We start from the raw sequence: 9,070 nt of genomic DNA on the forward strand, positions 1-9,070 counted from the left end.
ACTCTCCTCTTACACTTTCACCAAGAGGCTCTTTAGTTCTTTGCTTTCTGCCATTAGGGTGGTGTCATCTGCATATCTGAGATTATTGACATTTCTCCTGGCAATCTTGATTCCAGATTATGCTACATCCAGCCTGGCATTTCGCATGATTCTGCTTATAAGGTAAATAAGCAGGGTGACAATATATAGCCTTGACGTACTCCTTTCCCAATTTGGAACCAGTCTGTTGTTCCATGGCCAGCTCTAACTGTTGCTTCTTAATCTGCATACAGATTTCTCAGGAGGCAGATTTAACCCATGAATGATATATTTATACAAATTACTATACATATAAGAAAGTAAGATAATTTCATAAATACAAGGACTTAGAAAATATACTGATGACACTGAATTATTTCAGAAAATAAAATCATCAAAAAATTTAAGTTATTCATCAATTATTTCAAAACAAAAAAAAAAACACAATGAATAGAGAACTTGTGGTGCAAAATTGTTACTGGCATTCACTAAAACCATTTAAACAGTTGTTCAACTGATAGTACTAAATTTTTAGAAGCATCGTTTAATGAGAATAATTGTCATTTAATATTCAGGATTAAAAACAAAAACTAAAGTTGAAAATGGAGAGAGGGTAGATAATTTTTTAAAGGTCACTAATTTCATCCTATCATACAGAAAGATGTTAAAAGATACTCTTTCATTTTTTATCTGGATAATTTAAAATTTTCATATCAAAGAATTTTAAATCCATTAAACTATCATAAAGAAAGTGAGAGTGTTAGTCTCTCAGTCATGTTTGATTCTTTGAGACCCCATGGACTGAAGCCCACCAGGCTCCCCAGTCCATGAGATTCTCCAGGCAAGAATACTGGAGTGGGTTTCCATTCCCTTCTCCAGGGCATCTTCCGGATCCAGGGATTGAACTCAGGTCTCCCACATGAACATTCGGCAAATCATAGGGAGTAATAAAACATCCATGTGCCTACCAATCAGGTTAAAGAGATTTTGTTATATGTGCTTCAGATAGCTTCCTCTTCCATTTTATTTTTTTTAAATAAAATATTAACTAAGCAATTCATGGTTCTTTGTATCACTCCCCTATCCCTATTCACTCACCTTCCTTTACAGTTTCTATTACCATCCTGAAGTATAACTTGCCTGCCTGCATTGTTTCTATGGTTACCAAATATGTTTTTATCTTTCACCAAAGCAGAAAACTGATGTATATATTTTAAAATTCTACAGAATATATCATGATTTATGTATTATTTTAAAACAGTATTGAATGAAAAATGCAAATTATAGAATTATGGAAATTGTACAGCAGTTAAAATGAATGAAGTTGACTTATATATACTAACATAAGTAAATATTAGAAATATACAGTATAAAAGCTTGTATTCTGACATTAGGAACCAAGAACCACTAACACCTTCTAGTATTTTGTGTTTGTGAAATATTAAATTATGGTCATTGCTAGCCACTTGGTGAACCAGCCAGTTTTTCCATGGTCTGTGAGAGGCATATGTCCTCAGGCTATAAATCACTGGGTTCAACTAAGATTATATAACAGATGTTTGTAAAATGGGAGATAAGAGACTGAGAAATCCTGCTCTTTTGGATACACAGAGTATTCTGCACTCTTTTGCTTGCTTTGTAATTTATTACACAATGTAAATCTACAACTATTTGTTCATTGTTTGGTTTTTAAATTTTGTAACAAACCATTTTTGCTCAATGAACTCAACATAAAAAGTATATATTTAATAAAATGTTAGGTATTACATTTCTATTTCTCAATAAGTTTGATGATGAAGTGTGTGATTTGCAAGATAAATGTTTTAATATTTGTCATTCACTCTAGAGATCCTAAGGTTCCCCTGGCGGCTCAGATGGTAAAGAGTCTGCCTGCAATACAGGAGACCTGGGTTCAAACCCTGGGTCAGGAAGATCCCCTGGAGAAGGAAATGGAGATAGCAACTCACTCCACTCCAATATTCTAGCCTAGAAAATTCCATGGGCAGAGGAACCTGGCAGACTACAGTCCATGGGGTCACAAAGAGCTGGACACAACTGAGCAACTTCACTTTCTTTCTAGAGACTCTAGTAATAATAACAACCACAAGAAAGCCAGAGGATATAAATCTGCTGAAGAAGTATCAAAATCTACTCAAAACTCAGTAGTTAATCAGAGAAGACTAAAGGTGACAATTTAAGATGTGCAGATGCAGAAGGTAGATTAGGCATCACTCTACGAATACTGACTTTTCATGAAGATAAAATTACTATTTTCTAAATTGACTTCACTCATTTTCAAGTCAAGTTTCTCATATATGTGTAAAAAGTGCATTAATATATGTTAATATGTTTATTTAATTGGCAGAAGTAAAATTTTGCAGTAGATTTTTTCTTTCCAGTATTATCAAATGCATCAAGTAGAGGATCAGTTAATTTAATTTGAATAATATCTTTATTTATATCATGTTATTAAAATCAAACTGAATGTTTGGTAATTCATTCTGTCTGAGGCAAAGCATCAGTAAAGGCAAAGCATTTACTGCTGTTATAAATTCAGTTAAACTAAACAAGAGTGAATATAAATAATATTACTCATTTGTGATAATAATGTGAATACAAACCTTTGTGAAACACAGAACAATGCAAACTATGTTCTTACTAAATTAAGCACAGTGTTGATGGGAATGTAAAACAGTGCGGTCTCTAAACTAGAAAACAGTATAGAAAGTTCAAAAAGTTAAAAATACAACGACTAGCTGATCTAGCAATTCTACTTCTGAGTATTTGTCTGAAGAAATGAAAACTCTAACTTAAAAAGGTATTCTTACCTCATGTTCACTGAAACACTATTTAAAATAACCAAGTTTAAAAACAATTGAAATGTCCAACAACAGATGGTTAGATGAAAATATGGTACATATATATGATGTAACAGTTCAGTTCAGTTCAGTTCAGTCGCTCAGTCGTGTCCGACTCTTTGCGACCCCATGAACCACAGCACGCCAGGCCTCCCTGTCCATCACCAACTCCCGGAGTTCACTCAAACTCATGTCCACAGAGTCGGTGATGCCATGCAGCCATCTCATTCTCGGTCGTCCCCTCCTTCTCCCACCCCCAATCCTTCCCAGCATCAGAGTCTTTTCCAGTGAGTCAACTCGTCGCATGAGGTGGCCAAAGTATTGCAGTTTCAGCTTTAGCATCAGTCCTTCCAATGAGCACCCAGGATGGATCTCCTTTAGAATGGACTGGTTGGATCTCCTTGCAGTCCAAGGGACTCTCAAGAGTCTTCTCCAGCACCACAGTTCAAAAGCATCAATTCTTCAGCGATCAGCTTTCTTCACAGTCCAACTCTCTCATCCATATATGACCACGGGTATTCAGTTTTAAAAAGGAAGGAAATCCAACCATATGCAACAACATAGATGAACATGCAGGGTTATGCTAAGTGAAAAAAGCCAGTAACAGAAGGACACACCCAGGATCATTCTATTTATATGAACTATCTAAAACAGTCATATAAAAACCAGTAGAATGGTGATTGCCAGAGACTGAAGCGGAGTGGGGGGAGGGGCGGGAAATAAGGAGTTGCTGTCCAGTTGGTTTAGTCTCAGTTATACAAAATGAGTAAGTTCTAGAGATCTGCTGTACAGCATAGAACCTGTAGTTAACAATACTATTTTGTACACTGAGAAAGTAATTGTATTGTGTTCTTGTTGTTCAGTCACTTAAGTCGTGTCCAACTCTCTGTGACCCGGCTTCCCTGTCCTTCACCATCTCCCATGTGTGTTAGTCACTCAGTCGTGTCTGATTCTTTGCAATCCATGGACAGTAGCCTACCAGGCTCCACTGACCATGGAATTCTTCAGGCAAGAACACTGGAGTGGGTTTCCATTTTCTTCTCCAGGGAATCTTACCGAGCCAGGGATCCAACCTGAGTCTCCTGCATTGCAGGCAGATTCTTTACAGTCTGAGCCTGGGAAGCCCTACCTCCTGGAGTTTGCTCAAATTCATATCCACTGAGTCAGTGATGCTATCCAACCATTGTATTCTTACCAGAATAAAGAAGCTCATAAAACATTAAAGGTAGACTATAGTTAGTTGTAGTATAAAAATAACTGAACAACAAAATGTGATGATGCTAATATTGAATAAAATAATAGCTCAGACTGTCAGTATGTGATGTCTCCCTGTTTTCCACCATCAAATGGATCTTAGAAGTACTAAAGCCTTTGAATATCTATTTCAGTCAAACTAGATGTCATAAAAAGATATTTAACTTTAATATGAATTTGTCTTGTAAAGTTTGGTTATATTTTATTCAAAATCTTTTGGAAATCTCTATTCATAGCATTCCACAAAGGAATACTTCAAGTTTTGAGGATCTGGGCAAATTGAAACTAGTAAAAACAACTTGCAAATAAGCTCATCCTTATGAACTATATGGTAGACCAGAATAAATGAAGCCTCAGATGGCATACAAGTTTTATTTTTGAAATACTTTTTAATTACTTTGATATATGAAAAGAATATTTTTATGAAACTCCTTTTAAAGTTAGATGTAGAGTTGTCTGTATGTATCCATGGGCTATTGTTCAAGGACCTGCCACAGAAACCAAAATCTGGGGATGCTCAAGATTCATAGTCAGTCCTTGGCCTCCTAGGCTCCTCATTCATGGGTTTAACCAATTTCAGGTCAGTGTAGTACTGTATTTATATATTGAAAAAAAATTTGAGTATAATGGGACCCATAGAGTTCAAATTGCTGTTGTTCAAGGGCCAACTGTATTTATATTATCTAGGAATGAAATACATGACCACGGGAAAAAGCTGATCACCGAAGAACTGATGCTTTTGAACTGTGGTGCTGGAGAAGACTCTTGAGAGTCCCTTGGACTGCAAGGAAATCCAACCAGTCCATTCTAAAGGAGATCAATCCTGGGTGTTCATTGGAAGGACTGATGCTAAAGCTGAAACTCCAATACTTTGGCCACCTCATGTGATGAGTTGACTCACTGGAAAAGAGTCTGATGCTAGGAGAGATTGGGGGTAGGAGGAGACGGGGACGGCAGAGAATGAGATGGCTGGATGGCATCACCGACTCGATGGACATGAGTTTGAGTGAACTCCGGGAGTTGGTGATGGACAGGGAGGCCTGGCATGCTGTGGTTCATGGGGTCGCAAAGAGTCGGACATGACTGAGCAACTAAACTGAACTGAGGAATGAAATAAAACTGATAAGATCTACAATTCTGCCATAACTTAAGTTGCTGAAAATTTTAAAATTTTCATAAGTTGGAACAACTTATGCCATAATTTTAAAAAATTTGACAAAAATTATACCCCCAATAAAGGTAAGACGATAGCATCTAAGAAAATACTCAGACTAAAGTGTTTCTATGCTGTAGTAAAGGAGAAAACAAAGGAGAAAAAAAATTAGCAAATTTAGTTCTTTGGTTATTCCACTCGGCAAACTGTTAGATATACAAAAATGGGTTTAGTAAATAAACATGCTAAGAAAGGGGCATTATTTTGACAGAGTGTTAGTCTGACTCAAAAAAGGGGTCAGTTAGGGACAAATACTTATAGCGTTTCAGAAACTAGAGTGGATGATGGATGATGGCTTCATGGCAGAAGTTAGTAAACCTGGTCTGGGCAGAGAATTGTCAGATTTATAAACTAGGCAACTTGTTGAACAAGACAGCAGTCTTTGGAACATTTGGATCTGGGTGGTGTTACTGCTACTGATACCTTAGCTGACATATAAACTCTAAAATGAAATATAATATTTTATTTGTACTTAGATTATCTGTGTTGCAGGTAACAGTTAATCTGTTTGCAAGTCACAGTTTTTTTTTTCATTCCTTTTTCAGGTTGTCATTTTCTGCTTCAACTCTCACGTCTACACCAAGGAATACACATCTACATAAAAAATTTTAATGACAATAATATTCTAAATGTGTGAATGAACCATACTTTTAAAAACAACCCACTATTATTTTGGACAGAGATGATTTTCATTTTAATGTCAGATATTACTTATCCTTCTACGTTTATCAGTGAGGACTTGCTCAGTTATTTCCTTAAATAAATTCCTAGAATTGGGATTTCTAGGTCAAGGAAAAGAACTTCTTAAAAAAGGCCTCTGATTAAAAAAAAAACTATTGAAGTAGAGTTGGCTCTCCATATCTGTGGATACAGAATATGTGGATAAGAAGGACTCACTGTACTACACTGTCTTATATAAGAGACTTGAGCATCCTTGGATTTTGGTATTTGTGGGAACCAAGGGACAACTATAATCCCCAGAGCCTACATTAGCTAAGCATGAGTTTTTGGTTTGCCTCCACCAGGTCAAGGATCATTCATTCATTCATTTATTCAACAAATATTTATTTAATGTCTATTATGTCCGGGACTGAGTAATATCAGTGTACATGTTTTTTGAATCATGGTGGTAGAGAACTTAGGAGAGCTTCATAAGTGCTCTGAGAGCATGTGGCTCCATCTCAGTGAAGTGTGAAGGAGATTCTGGCTATAGCTGCCTGTTGTGGCAAGATAAGGAGAGATTCACATGCAGAGCAGCTGGCACTTCTAATACTGGCTAGGACAGGGTGTTTGATATTTTCTGTGAGCCACTTGATACTGAAGAATGCCAAGAGTCGTCCTGAGAAGGGAGAGGACCCTAACAAATACAGACTGGAGACAAACAACTAGAGGGAGAAACAAAGCTGAGAGGGAAGTGGGGATTGTATGCAGTCAGTAGGAAGTGATTCATGTTTTTCAGAAAATTATATAGTGCAGTATAGAGTCTCGAAAGAACCCACAAATCACCCTTTCAGTGAGAGCATGGGGCTGCCTGATATAATAAAATGTACCACCAGTCAAGCAATAACAGCACCAGTCTCAGAATTCCCTATCCTTTTTTTCATCTCTACTTTCTCTAAGGCTAAAAGAACATTCAGTTCAGTTCAGTTCAGTTGCTCAGTTGTGTCCGACTCTTTGCGACCCCATGAATCAAGAAGTAAAAAACTGACCATGCCCCTATTCCCTACTGTATGTCATCCAGTTGAAAGTCAAGTCTGAGCCAAGAGAGGGAAACTACTTTGAATTGGGGGAAATTTTGAAATTTTAATTTAGTTTAGGCAGACAGGGAGGCCTGGTGTGCTGTGATTCATGGGGTCGCGGAGAGTCGGATACGACTGAGCGACTGAACTGAACTGAACTGAACTGAATAGCGTTTATTACCTGAATTTGAAGATATACCTATAGCTGGGAATGAATGCCAAGCCACAGGACCTGCCTGAGATATAGTCAAGGAACAACTGAAGACATCTAGTGGAGAGGACATCAGAAAGCAATAAATAGATAGAAATAAAATTGTTTTATAATTGTACTTTAACAAGTTTGCTCTGTGCAATAAACTGGCTAAATAGGCACTTGCAGTAAGATCAACAAATCCTATTAAAGTAAGGTCAGCTATATCAGCTATAAAAGAAGAGTGCTAACCTAGATTTCAAAGTCCCATGAAAGCTTCCTGTGAAACGTAATTTTGCAATTTAATTGAAAAATTTTAAATGCAGTAGAAGGAATCCTGACAGTAGGAATCGGCCAATTATATCATAGGCAGTGAGCAACCAACATTGCAGGGGTAAGAAATGCATTCCTTCAATGCATCATCTCACTTGCAAGAATTTTCAGAAGTACAACAACCCTGAAAAGTGGCCTAGGTGAAAAAGTTCTCATAACTTTTTGACTGTGGCATACTTGGCAAGAAGTATAGGAGCATAAGAGGCTCTCAACACCCAAAGGTCCATTTAACAAGAATGGATTCATTTCTTTGTTACCCTGACAGTGGTCCTACAATGAAAAGAATACATGCATCATAGGCTATCTGCTTCTTCAACTCCTCCCTCTTAGTGTGGGAAATAAAATATGAGCAAGGAGTTACCATCCCTTACCAAAAAAAAAAAAAAAAAACGAAGGCTGTTAGGCTTTAGAAGTGAACAGTGACTAGGTGTTAAAGGGCATTGCAATGCATATTTAAAGAATGCAGACTCCATGTTTTGGAATTCCCTGGTGGCTCAGCTGGTTAAGAACCCACCTGCCAATGTAGAAGATGCAAGAGATGTGGGTTCGATCCCTGGTTGGGAAGATTCCCTGAAGAAGGAAACAGCATCCCACTCCAATATTCTTGCCTGGAGAATCCCATGGACAGAGGAGACTGGTGGGTGACAGTCCATAGGGTCACAAAGAGTCAGACATGACAGCACATACTCACACATAGACTCTAAGTTTAGGGCAAGAGGAGCTACTCAAATATTTTAAGCATGACAGCTGTTCTAGGAACAACTGAGAAAACTGGACTGGAGGAAGTATCAGAGGCAGAGTGACCACTTAGACGTTGTAGCAATAATTTAGCTGAGAAATTAGGAGAACCTGATCACTGGAAAAGACTCTGATGCTAGGAAAGTTTGGGGGAAGGAGGAGAAGGGGACGACCGAGAATGAGATGGCTGGATGGCATCACTGACTCTGTGGACATGAGTTTGAGTGAACTCTGGGAGTTGGTGATGGACAGGGAGGCCTGGCGTGCTGTGGTTCATGGGGTCGTGGAGAGTCGGACACGACTGAGTGACTGAACTGAACTGAACTGAACTGATCTAAGGTATTAGCAATTAGGGACATAAATACTGGACACGTAACTGGAAGCTAACTAACCAGGACATAAGTGACAAGTTGGATACAGAAGAAGTAAAAGAATACTTGGCAAGTTGCCAAGGGGGCCCTGGTACACCTTACTAAGCCCATGGCATGTAGCCAACAGAAATCATAAAGAGGAGGGCATACATAAATTTTTAAAAGAGTAACTTTCTCCACTGGCAAACACAGCCATATGGTGCCTTGGAATTACACAACAGAATACTACTACCCTTCTTCTGTTGATAGGATTAAGAAGAGAAAAATGTGAAGACCCCTAAAGATGGAGGGCATTTTGAGGTGGGGTATAACTGAGAGGCAGGGGTTGTCTGGAATATTATTTTCCCTATCATTCT

The sequence above is a fragment of the Moschus berezovskii genome, chromosome 3, assembly GCF_049115385.1.
Source record: "Moschus berezovskii isolate FMDL1 chromosome 3, NW_MosBer_1.0, whole genome shotgun sequence".
In the NCBI taxonomy this organism is placed as follows: Eukaryota; Metazoa; Chordata; class Mammalia; order Artiodactyla; family Moschidae; genus Moschus; species Moschus berezovskii.